This window comes from Diorhabda carinulata, chromosome 11, assembly GCF_026250575.1.
Source record: "Diorhabda carinulata isolate Delta chromosome 11, icDioCari1.1, whole genome shotgun sequence".
NCBI lineage: Eukaryota > Metazoa > Arthropoda > Insecta > Coleoptera > Chrysomelidae > Diorhabda > Diorhabda carinulata.
The window spans coordinates 8,599,947-8,614,590 of record NC_079470.1 but is presented as its reverse complement, the minus strand read 5'-3'; the positions used below and the strand labels follow the sequence as shown (position 1 = coordinate 8,614,590).

The window sequence follows — 14,644 nt, the reverse complement described above, 5'->3', positions numbered from 1 at the left end:
AATATTTCCTTCTGGATTGTGAAAAGACAGGTATTAGTGAGATAACAATATTCATAGACATTCTGTTGTTGTAGTTGTCTTCATCTTATCCACACTTGATCACATGATAATCAATTTCCCATTTGCACATGGCCTAATCTTGGTCGATTGACATTAATAAATTCAGTTGAATTATCCATTCGTCAATAAATAAAATTATGACAGTTGTTTCCAACCGTACAAAGAAACAATTTTTTCCATAATCAGTTTAGTTTCCAGCATAGTTTCTTTTCAAGGCTATACATTTTTTCCAGCGATGCTTCAACCTTTTTCAGTCTTCAGAATATATAAGTGTTTAAAATCTTTAAGGTTCGAAAACAAAAAAAAGTCGCTGGGGGCCTGATCAGAGGAATACGATAGATGAAATAAGTAGCACAACTAGTTAATAATTGATAATAACCGTTTAAATAACAATTTTCGGCTGAATGGTACTTAAAATGGTGAGAAATACGTTTATAGACAAGAGAACTCTGTTCTAGATATTATACAACTTTATTACTATTTTGTTATTTTCATAAGCCACTACTCAGTAGCTGTTACTCAATCATTCATATTTATTGAATTTCTGGATATTTTTTCTTATTTTATCATTCCATATTAGCACTTTATTCAATTTTATTCTTCATATTTTACTTCTTTGGAACTCGAGCTTTAGAGTATTACGATTTCAGTTATCTATATCTTTTTGCTGTCGCTCTTCTTATCAGGCTTTGTTGTGTTCCTCTCTTCATGTGTCCGTACCAGTTTAAACATCTTTTAATTACTCCTTTTCTATTGGTTCCTATTAGAGCTTCTCTAAAATTACCTCATTTCATATCCTATCCATCCTTGTTTATTTAAAATTCAATATAATAATATTTAAAACTCAATTATTTCATACTATCAGTCGTTTCTGACTTATAGGTTCTTAAAGTTACGAAATCGGAAATTATCAATGTATATTTACTAATTTCGTTCCTTGTGTTCCAATGTATTTATTTCAGAAAAACGTGGTGGTCATGCAAATAGACCTCTCCGACTAATCCACCTATTAGGAAAATATTATTAAGATAATTTATTACACCATTTAGAAATTAATATAAGCTCTGATTTCGCAACTTTACAGGCATATAACTCAGAAGCATTATTTTCACGTCATCTACGCACTCCCGAATTTTTCGCATTAAGTCCCAGAACACCCTGCGTAACATATTGAAGAATGCCACTGAATTTTTTTGTACTCGCTTCTAAAATCAAGAATGTAATCAATATCCTCAACTTTTGACAAGTTGTTTGATACGAGTTTATCAACTTTTCTCTGAAGATGCTCACTATTATTTGATACAATAATAGCACCAACTAATTGTTAATTATCTGGGTATGTTTCGTTTCATTTGAACGGAGCAAAGCTTGAAGTCAAGGAACTGTAAAATAACGCCAGCACAAAAAAAGCCACAGACTTTTAAATAACAACATTTATAATAAACCCGACTTGTACACAAATATTTTAACTTTAGATTCGGTTCGGCACTTTTTCTAAAACCGATAAATCACTTTTGATTATTATCAATATAGTTAATTCATCCATCGGGCATTCATATATTGTTTTCTGATTTATAGACCGTACAAAAAATTACGTAACAGCCGAACGGCGTTCGTTTTTGATCAACACATTTACATAACTATTCCAAACTTCTTCATTCTATTAAGTTGAGAATACCTATTAAATATAAATCGAAAAACTGCGAAAAACGGTCCCAACATCTCAAACATCGTCTACCAGAACTCAATCTAATTTTGTGGAATCGATTAAATCTTTTATAAATCGGAAAAGTTGAGGCTTTACGGTTAGGTAATAATATATTGTGATATAAAACAAAAGAAGGAGCTGAATAGTTAAATAGTTGAATTGAATAGTTAAATTTTTGTAAAAAAAATTTTCTTAACTCATTCTGAACATAGATCGGTTGGTAAGAAATTTGAATATGAATGGATATAGTACAGATCCTATGAGAGATTATTTTCGTAAGCCAAAACGCTGTGTTTTTGAACAGTTCTATGTTGTCAAATTAAATTACATTCTTTTCTTCATTTCGATTTTTGTTTGCGAGTAAACCCGTAACGGCAGTGAGGTCTAGGTGAGTGGTGAGCTGTCGCGAAGCCCTGTCATGGATTCGTGACCGAAAGGTTAGACTCTGGATACCTGGACACAGCAATGTAGAAGTGATTCAAATGGCAGACAAACGAGCCAAATTGGGAACGACGAGGAGCGCAGACGAAGCGGCGGGCTTGCCACTACCACCGATCAAATTGCTGAGGGACACGATAGAGAGAATATTAGAGGGAGAGCACGGCAAGATATGGAATAATAGAAATATCTGTGTCATCAAACGCTCCTTGTGGTCGGTGCTACAGAAGAGGAAGACGACAGAACTGCTAGGCTATGGAAAAGCCTCGATCCGAAGAGTCGTAGCAGTGATTACCGGTCACTGCACAGTAGGCTCTAGACTCAGAAAAATGGGTATGAGACAATCTCTATGCAGAATGCAGTGAAGAGGAAGAAACAATGGAGCAACTAATGTGTCACTGCACAGCATTGGTATCGAAACGACTACAATGCATGGGGAGTTAAACATTGGAATGTCTGGGAGAAGCAGCCGTCCTGTTAAAGACCTGAATCACTTCATGACAAACTGGAAAAGCTTGGGAAGGGGGCAAGGACCTGGTAACAGAAGAGATAGAGAAGGGGAGTGAAATGGTGCTGACTGAAAAGTCAGCAAGGGCATCACAATGGGCCTAAGGCCTCCGAATGGATCTCAGCTGAAAAGTGGAGATCACCCTGTTAACCTTACCTAACCTAACCCGTAATATCGCAACCAAATTTTGATTTGCATTTCGAAGGTACTTACCTTAGAACACGTTTTTTACAGAAAAGCATACGTCTAACCCTGATATTGACCCTTGTTCACTTGTCTAATAATATATACTATTTGTTTAGGATTGATTTTACTTATACAGTTTTAATTAAAAATCCTTTGACCACGCAAACGAAACGAAGTAGGCTGTTAATTTTCATATATACTATAAAGTCTCAAGTGAATAAATACTTATTAACCGATATTCTAATTTGGATGGGATATCAATTCCTTGAACAGTAATTCCGTTTGTATTGTGACCAAAATTATGCTGTTCAATGATAGAGAATCATCAATGAAATTTCTAGCGATGTAAAAGGTGAATTTAATTTATTTAACTGACGCATTCAAAGCGAAAGATGTTATAAATTGGATTTTTATATGATGTTATTCATAGACAGCGCTGTATGTCGCCTTATAGAATTGAGAAGATCTTCTTCACTAAAAAGCAAAAGGCAAAATTTCACAATATTAAAGCGAGTTCAAATTCAAGACTTGGTATACTTGATATACTGAAGGGTCATTGGAATTACAGCAAACATTATTCCAGAAAACATAAGAAGGAAATCCTTTAGATACTTCCATTTGGCCAATCTATAATGCCAAAATTTACGTAGTCTAAGTGGACACCGAGTTTGGATTTCCAATTCTCACGTCGCTGGGATTTGTTTGTGATCTGCTGTTACGAGTGGTGTATGTACGTACATGTTGTATAGATCAGCTGAAGTGATGAATATTGAGGAGCATCATATTCCCTTGGGTGCTTCTGATAATTCCAAAGAAAGCATTTTCGATGCTTTTATGGTTCGAAAATGGTAAACAATTTCAGTTCTTGTCGAATAATTAGGAATAATTTCTATTCATATGATGAAATTGATTATCAATTCATAAAAAAGCAATAAGAAAATATTGTTTTTTGAAAAATTGAATAGAGGTTTTAAAGAGAATGAATCGAAAATCCCCACTGGTTGATATTTTAGTTATATTAGATATTTCGCCACATCACAATTTTTTCTAGGGAGACTAGGAGTAGTAGCAGTCCATATATTTGTTTGATATAAGAATCTTGGTTGTATAAAGTGGCACTTTTTTCACGAATAGAAAAAGTTGATGGCGGCAATTCCATGAGTGTGAAAAAGGCACATGTTGCATAGATTATTTTTTCTACAGCCCTATACAAAAGAATGAAATTCAAATAGATATTTGGGATATTTTAATCAAGCTCCTTATTATTATTCTGGTTCCGCCATTTCATAAAATGTGTTATATTTTTTTAGATAGTTTTCTTTGGATTTTTCTGGCAACAAATTTAATGTTATTAAAGTTAATTCAGTTCATGTACTGACATGTCAAAATCCAAGGTAACTTGATATTTTTTTGTCAATAATGTGGATGAATTGCACTAACAAACTATGTTAGTTTATAGAAAGCGTGAAATAAAGTTAACGTTATAGCATTTAACGCTTTTAACTTTTTTTCACGCCAACCATAAACAATCGCTTTAAGCGCTACAAACCAGTAACATACGAGATACTTTGAAGACAGGGCGTACAAAACTTATATGTAAATAGTTCATTCTTATTTTTCACTGAAATCTTTAATTAAGTGTTAGGCTTAGGCAAGAATCATGCAACAGTTGAAGGAAGAAAACAACCCACAACTATCTTCACTGTTAGACGAAGCCACCGAAAAAAAAAACAAAAAAAACATTAATCCCTATTGCCGATTGTTAAAGATACAGTGAATACGATTCTTTATTTTTATAAGCTTTCAAATAAAAATCGTACCACCTCTCATTACGAACTTAAAACAATCATTAATGCCTTATACAGGGTGTTCCGAGACTTCCGGGACTTGAAGGGAGTAGATAACGTAAAAATAATGTTATGGCTTGAAAAAAATTCTCATACGACCCCATGTTTCTGAGTTATAGGCTCTTAAAGTTGCGAAATCAGAACTTATATTTAAGTATATTTACTAAAATATACATTCGAACATAAGTCTATGTGTGGTTTGGTTAATGGAAGAAATAATTCTACACTACTATATGAAGGCCAGGGGTGCCTCACGCCCAATGGTTAACAGTCCGTAACTTTTACAGGGACAACCTGTACAATATAAAGTTAGCGAAAATGAATTTCTCAATCGATTTGCATTATTTATTATATTATATAAACTAATATTCGGATTTAATAATCAAACAATAAGTTTTTGGATAGAATGAACACCATCATTTTAGTGTTCAGGAAATCCCCAGAGTTTCAAATTTCTGGATGTCTATAAATAGCAGCTGACTGTTGGAAGGTACAATATCTGCACGATTGGTTCTCAATGTCATTGACATTTATGTGTTCTGTATTATATACTACCCCTACTATAATTAATAAAGGAATGGTAGAAGCGAAATAGCTGGGGTTTTACAGAGTTAAAATTATTGATTTACTACAGATAGTTGCGTTAGAGTTGATTCAATATATTATCTCAAATTAATATCCAATACTTAGCTTTCTATGTATTATTTAGAAAGTGATGAAAGTTTCCATTTGACGCCCATAGTCGCGCACTGATCAAGTATATTTTGACATTTGTGGGCGCGATCTCTTAGTCGGCATCCAGTCTATTTTTACTATAATCAAATATAGAACTCGAATTTAAAATGATCTATAATACAGTTTTTGCACTAACTGATTTTTTGTTTAATATTCCGATTTCACCGACTTTCTTATAAGAAATATGAATATAAACTAGACTACTCCAAATTATGCCCAAAATTGTTTATAGACAATATAAAAGGGATTGAAAGGAGACAAGATACGTTGAACAGAAATGGGAATGTATTACTAGATGTAAAAACTATAAAAAAAAGTTTGAAAACCAATCACCAAGAAAAATTCTTCCTTTTGAGTAAAATTTCTACTTAAACTTCTATAACATGGTATCACAATAAACTCGTTACTATTAAACTTTGTGCAACCTTAAAAAAGCAATTGAAAACAATTTTCGAGGAAACTTAACTTACAAATTTTTGTTTCTCCATGGTAATACTTGACATCAATTTATTCCAATTGGAGATTTCCTCTTAACCGCCCTTTATTGCTGTCACTGTGTAGCAGAAATCGCAGGTGGTAGAATCACAAAACGAAGGAATTCCAAAGCTTGTTCACCGCAATGAAATGCGCCGCAATTTGTTTGGTAACTATCTAGAAATGTAGAATTAGTAGAGACGCCCTTTTAGAAGTAATTTATATTTTTTTATAGTCCGTCTCAACTTTCTGAATTTCGAAATATTCTAAACTTTGTTCTCATTATATAACAAATTCATAGAAAAACTAATAAATTATGAAGAGGTATGGACATCAAACAGTTTATTTTATTTCTCGTTATTTGATATTAGTCAAAAAAGTAGAAAGTAAAATTTAATAAAGTTATGACGTCATCAATATTTCATCTTGATGTGCGTTATGTTTATTGGGAAGGGATTGAGGGTGCTATTGAACACCTAGTCAAATGCTGTGCTGACTGTACTATGCAAAGAATCCTCCCTAAGTTGTCGTCCATCCCCGGGATATCCTGGTGCTAACTGGGAACGAATACCATTTGGATTATATTTGAGGGTAACAACTTTCCAACTTGTATAAATGCAAAATCCAAATGGTTTGAATGATGATACTGAAGGATACCCCAAGCTCTGGTTATGCTATCAAGTTACTAGACGATATTTTCTCTGTAGATACTCCAATATTATTGTTTCGGATAATGCAACGATATTTGTGAGCTCCGAATTTCAATTTACAGAATTTCACAATAATTCATTTCATCTGGACACCCAGCCACCAACGGCTTAGCAGAACGAAGGTTCCAAACAATAAAGGAAAAATTGAAAGCGATGTTTGTAAAAAAGCTGTCACTGGCTGAGAAGATCAGGAATGCTATGTTCCGTTATAAAACCACCCCTACTGCATTTGTAGAAAGGAAAAAAGGAAGGAGATTACGGATCGAACTGGATGCTATTTTTAAAAATCCTCATCAACCACAATGCTTAAACGTTCGTTGTCGGTGGGGGTCCAGATGCGTGGATGTGTCCTGAAGCGATACATTAATGATTTTTGTTCGTGCAGGGTGCGAATTCCTTGCGGCTCTACTGAAACACAGACTGATGAAAGAAACGACAGTCGTTCATCTTCAATTATGTTTGGCATTCCTCAAGGACGTCCTCAAAACCCTACTGCTGAGTAGAGTACTGCTATATAAATCCTCCCTCCGCAGAGTTCCTACGATTCCAATTATTAAAGCAACCTGAAAGATGTTCTAGGCTTACATTGAAATTTGTTGCTGTCATACCTTATGCATGAGATAATGATCGTCTGGATCTTGCAACAGAAACTTAATATCTTCACGGGCAAATGTTCTATATTTTTTGAGTCTATAGCCAACTGATTTATTTTTGAAATGTGCAATAAGTTTCGTGTATTTACTAATGTCTACGTCGTTATTTACCAATAAGGTGCCTCTCAGTTTTGAATAAGTCGACCAAAATATTGAAGACTTCCACATATTGGATTTAGTTCCAAAGTAAGTTAGTAACTCTCTTTCTGTGAAGCTGTTTATGCCTTTTTTAGATCGCCACTCCATAAAAGAATTATATTCCTTTAAATACTCTTTCCTGTATTTCTCAGGAAGAAGATTCACAGTCGCTGTAGTTGCCGATTCAACATCTTCTGGTGTGCAGCTTAAACTTTCTTCACTATTATTCTCCATCACTAATAATAATACTACACTCCTCTCAATTAGACACTAAACGAATTTTCTTGAACGAATATCAAGAAATAAAAGTGTGACTGTTTATCTAAGAAACGAATTGACATGAGAAAGGAAGCGTTCACATCCCACTATTTTTATAAAACAATTCTATAATTACGTTAAAAAGCGTGAAACAATTAACTACTACGGTACTTTTTTTCATGCTTTTTGACCAATTCAGAAATTACATTTTTTAAGAATACGAATAGAAGAAAAAAACGTGAATATGATAACGAACGTAGAAAAAATTATTGTTATCGTCTCAAATATAATTTTTTAACTCAGAAATAATAATTATAACCAACTTTACTAAATTTTCAGAGCTCCTAAATCATCTTGAAGTTTTCATAAAAATATTTCCCTACCACGTAAGAAAAAGTATTGAAATTTTAATTGGTAATAATACAAATCGAAAGAATTCCATGATATAATATTTAAGAGAAAAGATAATATCAAATAACAGCGACCTCGAGACAGAGCTACGTAATATTATTAATAAACGGCAAAATAATTTACTATACAGAATGTCCCAGTTGGAGCATATTTTATAGACATGTACTAGAGGATATTATAATTCTAAACTCTGCCAAGTATTTCAATTTTGATTAAGGATACTTCATGTGTTGGAAGTCTCGATTGTTTTATGACAATTCTCGAATAGTTGTTACCAGAATAATTCCTAAAATGCAATAGAGCCATTTGTGAAGAACATGTGCAACGAACTAAAACATCCCTGAAAAATAAGACGTTATATGAAATCAGGTTGTACAGAGGGTGACAAAAGAAAAAGTTGAATTATTTCACTAAATCCTCTACAAAGTACTGCATTTACGTTGTATCGATAACTGAGAACATTTCTAGTTTTAAGATCGAACAACGTATCAACCATTTCTTGTTTTGAACTTTTCAAATTTTAAAGATCTATTTTTAACGATAGACACAATCTCACAAAAAGCGACTGACAAACCAAGACGGGTTCAAATTTGCCATTGCTTGTCTTAACAAATCATAGTCGTTAACTAAGATTAATAAATAAAGATCTGCGATTAATTCAATCATCGACGTACTCGATGACTTTATTAGAAAGATGTGAAACAAAAACAATTCCTTCCAACCAAAATCCTTCTATAGAAATAGTTAATTGGAACTTCTCTGGGAGAACCACATTAAAAATAAAATATTTAGTGTAAAAATTTGGTACAATTGGTCTCTGAGAAGGATTTAAATAATAAATAATGATTATGAGAGAACTGAACAAGTATATTGTGAATATATAATAGTACAGTCATTTTGGGCATTCTAAACCCCAATCTGCCGAAAAATTCCTAGTAACGACATCGTGCGGGTTAAAAGAGTCAAAAGGTCACAAAAATATCTCGCGATATATTGCTCAGAGGTCAATAGAGGTTATTATAAAAATTGTTCCTAGTAAAATTATCTACAAAAAATATCTGTAGCATTTTCTGTTTTTGGAATGGAACGCTAAGGAAGCGACTAGAATGTACTGACATATGGTATTGTCTTCTCTACACTACTATACTTATCTTAATAAATCTATAGAAGCTTAGGAACTTAGTGGAATCTACTATAACTTCTCTAAACTTCTTCTCATTGTAGCGAAACCCGTCCCTTTATACTTGGTTTTGTCGGACTGTGTTTAGTTCAGTTGAAAATTATTTCTTGAATATTGAACACGTTATTTTATCTGCCTTCTGCTCTTGCACAATTTTTCTAATGATAAAAATACGTTCACACCAATACTTGATCAACTTCATCAACATCAATTTTTTTTCAAAAAACCAGGAAAAAACAATGTTGAAACAAAAACATACTCAACAATTTAGAGCGATGTATCAATAATCGGTGTGTCCTTGTGTTCTTGTTCTATAGTAAGAACTTAATTCGCTGTGTATTAAAACAATAATGGCTTTAATGGTATCCAAATTTATCGTTCTGTGCATTATTGACTTTATTTGCTAGTGATGCTGTTCCACAAAACTTCTTGGTAATCAAATCATCGATAATGAAGAATTGCACTCGATTTTGAGTCATCTTAGTAAAACGACGGTATTTCTTTCAGTAGTTTCGATATACAAAATTTAAGGGATGTTCTAATTAAACTTTATTTCTCTCTAAAATAGGTTACGGGAAATAATTTATTTTCCACTCGAATACCCTTTTAATTATCAATAAACTACTACATCTAATGACCAAGATAAATTTAATGGTCTTTTTTCGGTAGACTCCAAGCTACATCAGCATTTTTATTAGAAATCTCGAATTCTTCTCATTTCATTAATTTGTGTTCGGTCTTTCCTTCAGTCCCTTTTTAAACTTTATTGGATTGTTAAATCAACGCAGAAAACATTTTGTATCGTTTTAAAGACATTCAGTATCATACCTAAACGTCGACCAAACGATATTTTATTCGGGTCTTTATACTGCATGTCAACGATGCAGATATACTCAACGTATACGTACTAGAAATAGGTATTATACAATGTATATGAATATATCACATGTAGTTTTGTAGATCGTTGTGTTCGTTCGTTCGAAAATAATATAATTTTATATGAACGTAGGCGTAAATTTCAGTACTCCTTAAGAAAATAGCTGCTCTGCGTTTAAAATAAGCAAACTTTCCAAAACATGTGTAAGATCGTATTTCAAGAAATAAAATATACAATGTAGTAATTAAATATAGATGGGGAACGTTTATAAAAATAATTTTACTATATTACTAAATCTTTAACATCTTACTCTAATATGTTAAATATATATATGTTATAATATATTTGTACTTCTGATATAATTTCGAATTTTCATGATTTGAAATTATTGTTTCCATTTCTTCAAAGGAGGCAACTACGACTTTCCTGGCTAATGCTGCGCCAAAAATTGAATTACATCCCCTATGAAAAACGTGATGTCCATCGACCTAATGGCTCGCAATTGCAAAGGGAGGGTTATTACCACTGACTAGTTTCGACGTTATTACGTCTCATCAGAGTGGTATAACAAACTCCACACCGAATACAGAATCGGAAAGCGGGAGTTCTATAGCTTCCTGTGTCTCATCCCGCATTTCGTACGCCATACTTTCTTTCTGTATCTATTCAATCTTTTTCCTAGATAGCTCTGTCTTTCATGGTTTGTTCAATCCCTTACCCCCTGGTCTTTGAGGGTCTTCCTCGTCTTCTTCTATTCTGCTGTTGATATACCCATTCACTTCTTCACATATCTTCACCAGAGCAGTTGTTCAGTCTGTTTTCTCTCTGAAATCGTGTATACTCGACCTGTTATTCGTCGTATACCTTATTTTCGTATACGCTCTGTTCTGGATATCTTGCACAATCTTCTTAGATAGTCCATTTCCATAGACTCTATTGTTTTCTCCTGTCTATCCATTAGATGCCAGAGCTCGCATCCATATGTTGAAATGTATTATGACTTTGTATATAGTCATTTTTGTGTTTGGGTTAATTGTTTCTGACCAAAGCAATAAGTTCAGAATTTGTGAAGCTTCTATCCTTATTGCATTCTATTTCTTATATCTTTGTTTGTTACATATTCCAAAATTATGCTTACTAGGTATTTGAATGGTCTACATCGCCTAACCCTATATATATATTCACATTGAAACCCCATTTTGCATATTCTCGGCATATAATCTTCAATGTCCTCGTCAAAAACTATAACAACTTTGTCGCTTACGGAAAAAGTTGTTTGGCACTTATCCTCTGTCAAGAATGGTTTCGATATGATACTTCGTAGGTTGACTACACCTTTTGACTTTTTGTATATGTTCTGAATATCTCGAACATAAACATTGTTGAGGTCACAGTTCGGCAATATATAAAACAGCGTTTTCGACGGTACCGTGTCGTAGATCTTTTCAATATCAACAAATACGAGGTAAGCGAATTGGCTCCTGGTTTCACTTTTTTTTAGTATTTGCTATAAAACGAATGTATTATCAATATATGAGCGTCACGCACGAAATCCGTTCTGTTATTCGATTTCTATTGTATTTTTTCAATTTTATGTTTCACTACCTCACCGCACAAAGTTCCTATTGCGTCAGTTACACTAATGCCACGATAGTTGTCATACTTCTTGTTATCTCCTTTCTTGTATATTGATGTAATATCCGCTATGGCGTAGACAACAATCATACTCAATTTATATATACAAAAGGTCTTGTCCTAACTAAATAACAGCTTGACTGCCTGACTGACCACAAACCCCAGACGAAACTACTAAAATTACAATCACAAAGAAAGATATCTACAGATAATATCCTCGGTAATGTAACTTCGAGTTTTGTTGAACGTTCCTTATACTCAAAGTTTATGGAAACACAGTTATTTTGTAGTATTTATTGTGAATCATAATAAAGTTCGATGAATGAGGTCAGAACAACCGATCTGGCAACAATATGCAGCAGATGTTAACTTTCTTGTCTCCCAATGTCTCTTATTTGAGCTTCGCTTGTGTTCCATGTAAAACTTGTTTCGCAAAGTGTTTATTTAGTTCGTTGATTTTTTACTAAGAACGATCATGTATGTCTTTTTTTTCAGGGCGAGAAACCCATATGATGCCGTTGTGGGCTCATTCATAGAAATCAATATTCCTCAGTATGGTGTTTGAAACTGTAAAGCATGGAATATTGGAAAAAAGATAGGAATAGAAAAATGACGCATTATTTTATTGATAGAGAAGGCATTCCACGTGAAAAATTCCTCACTACAAGTTGATATGTTTCGTGAAAAGTCTACGAGCACAACAAGATTCGTGGTATTAAATCTTTTCGTTTTCAATGAGAAATATATCCACAAATAGAATCTTCGGTTATGTAACTTCAACTTTTGTTGAACATTCCTTATACACAAAGTTTATTGAAACACAGTTATTTTGTGGTATTTATTGTGAACTGTACTTAATATCAATGTATCACATTTTCTTTCTTTCTTTCATTTAAAAAACCGATAATGCTATAAATTGTAATAGAAATATGAGCTATAGAATAGAAAAATTGAAATAAATGGAATATTTGGGACGCACTATCACAAATAAAGGAGTTCAAGGAAGATAAATAGGATAGCGAAAAACAGGACCACTTTTCAGTGCTACGGGTTTTCTACGTATTCCTGTAATTGGGTGAACTTGTTTATCAGCCAAATGACCAACAACAGGGAATAATATAGCCTGGTCACTACAGCGCAACAATGTGTTGTACCAGCTAACCACTTTTTTATATTTATTAACCAAACATTACACACAGACAGTTATTCAGACATCAGCGATAAGAAACAAAAACCGCAACGAAAACCATCAAAATCCACTAATGTCCACGCTTTACACTGATCCAATGGAACAGAGAAGACTGAAAAGACGCTGGCCTCATAGAGTGATCTACGGAGACCCCTCAGTGGATGGTGCCCGCTTCAAGTCATTTAGCAAGAAACAATATCATTTATCTATTACTCTGTATTTTTTTGAGTAGATTGTAAATTTGCAATTGAATTATTAATTAAAAAAAATTCGTTACTCAAAATCCCTAATTTTATTTACGTTAAATCTCAATTGGTGTTATGTTTTCATAATTGCGATACTTGAAAACCCTGTGTTTACAGCTGATCCCACTCCTTCTGAAAAGTCTAGAATGTGTGATGGCTTTAATTGCTAGAGATCTTCATCTTCTACTCCATATACTCCAGGTGCTCTGGAGTTCCTCAGGACTCGTCCTCTGTACAACAAACCTGCACGCCGCATTATCTGCTTGGAACAAGCCTTGTATTACTGAGAATGTAACTTTGCTGAATTAATAGGATCCAATCACAACTTGTTTGATTGGCAGAAACTTCCAGTTTAATTTAATTGATAACAAAAATTTATTTTGCCATTCCAGCGAATTCTTAAATATTTAGTGATACCAATAAGTAGTATCCATCAAATGTAATAGTAAAAGTTTGAATGGTATAAAATATTCAGAATAATTTCATTTGTTAATAAATAGACATTTATTCTGACATTGTATAATTGATTGATGTTGTACGTTGTCTAATAATTAATATATTACATAATGTGATTGTGTAAAACTGTTCACGTAACAGCAATATAATATAATATCCATTATTCCAAGTCTCTTCCATTCAAAAAGCAATAATTCAATTATAATTTGTTGTTATAACGAAGCAATATCAAAATAACGAAGCAGATTATTGCAAATTGCGAGAATTATTGATAATGATAACAAATAACCTGTTCGAAATATTTGTGCATTTCATGAAATGTGAAAAAGAGCTGTCAATTTTAATAATCGCATTCAGTTGATATGAAAATAGTTTCATAACAATTAATCCTACAATGTTTATTTAGAAATTGAAACCACAAGTCTCATATGCAAAATACAACGTCCGATAATATAGATCTGGCAACAAAAAGCAGCAGACGTTAACTTTCTTGTCTCCCATTGTCGCTTAGTTGAGCTTCGCTTGTGTTCCGTTAAGCTTGTTTCACAAAGTATTTGCTTAGCTCGTTGATCCTTGAGAACTGAGAAACTGAGAACGATCATGCTGATGATGCTATTGTGAGCTCATGAAGATAATTCAATATTAATGAAATTGGTTGTGTATCTCTTCCCACTTACTTACTTAGAATGTTTTGCAGTTTCACGGGATTTTTTTGAGAACGACGGATGAGACGGCAAAATATTTATTGTCACTGAGTATGAGTTCTGTTTTTTGAAATACGATATTGAAACGAAAATGTAAAGCATGGAATGTAGAAAAAATATAGCACCACATAAATCACTCTTTACCTTCTTTGATAGTTATAGTCGTGAGCTGCATTATTGACCTGTTTCCATGTCTACGGCCCCCTTACGCACAACAAGGCTCATGGTTTTA

The 14,644-nt window shown here is 33.2% G+C and overlaps 2 protein-coding genes across 3 annotated transcripts in view; one reads left to right on the top strand and one right to left on the bottom strand.

Moving 5' to 3' along the window:
• The window catches only part of LOC130899651 (chondroitin sulfate N-acetylgalactosaminyltransferase 2), a 260,579-nt gene that overhangs the window by 234,681 nt on the left and 11,254 nt on the right, over window positions 1-14,644 (bottom strand). The window lies entirely within an intron of this gene.
• Window positions 9,553-14,644, top strand: part of LOC130899652 (troponin T) — a 239,364-nt gene continuing 234,272 nt past the window's right edge. Inside the window, exon 1 of the mRNA XM_057809753.1 lies at window positions 9,553-9,561. The gene's annotated coding sequence lies outside the window, so the exon portion shown is untranslated. The remainder of the gene's footprint in view (window positions 9,562-14,644) is intronic.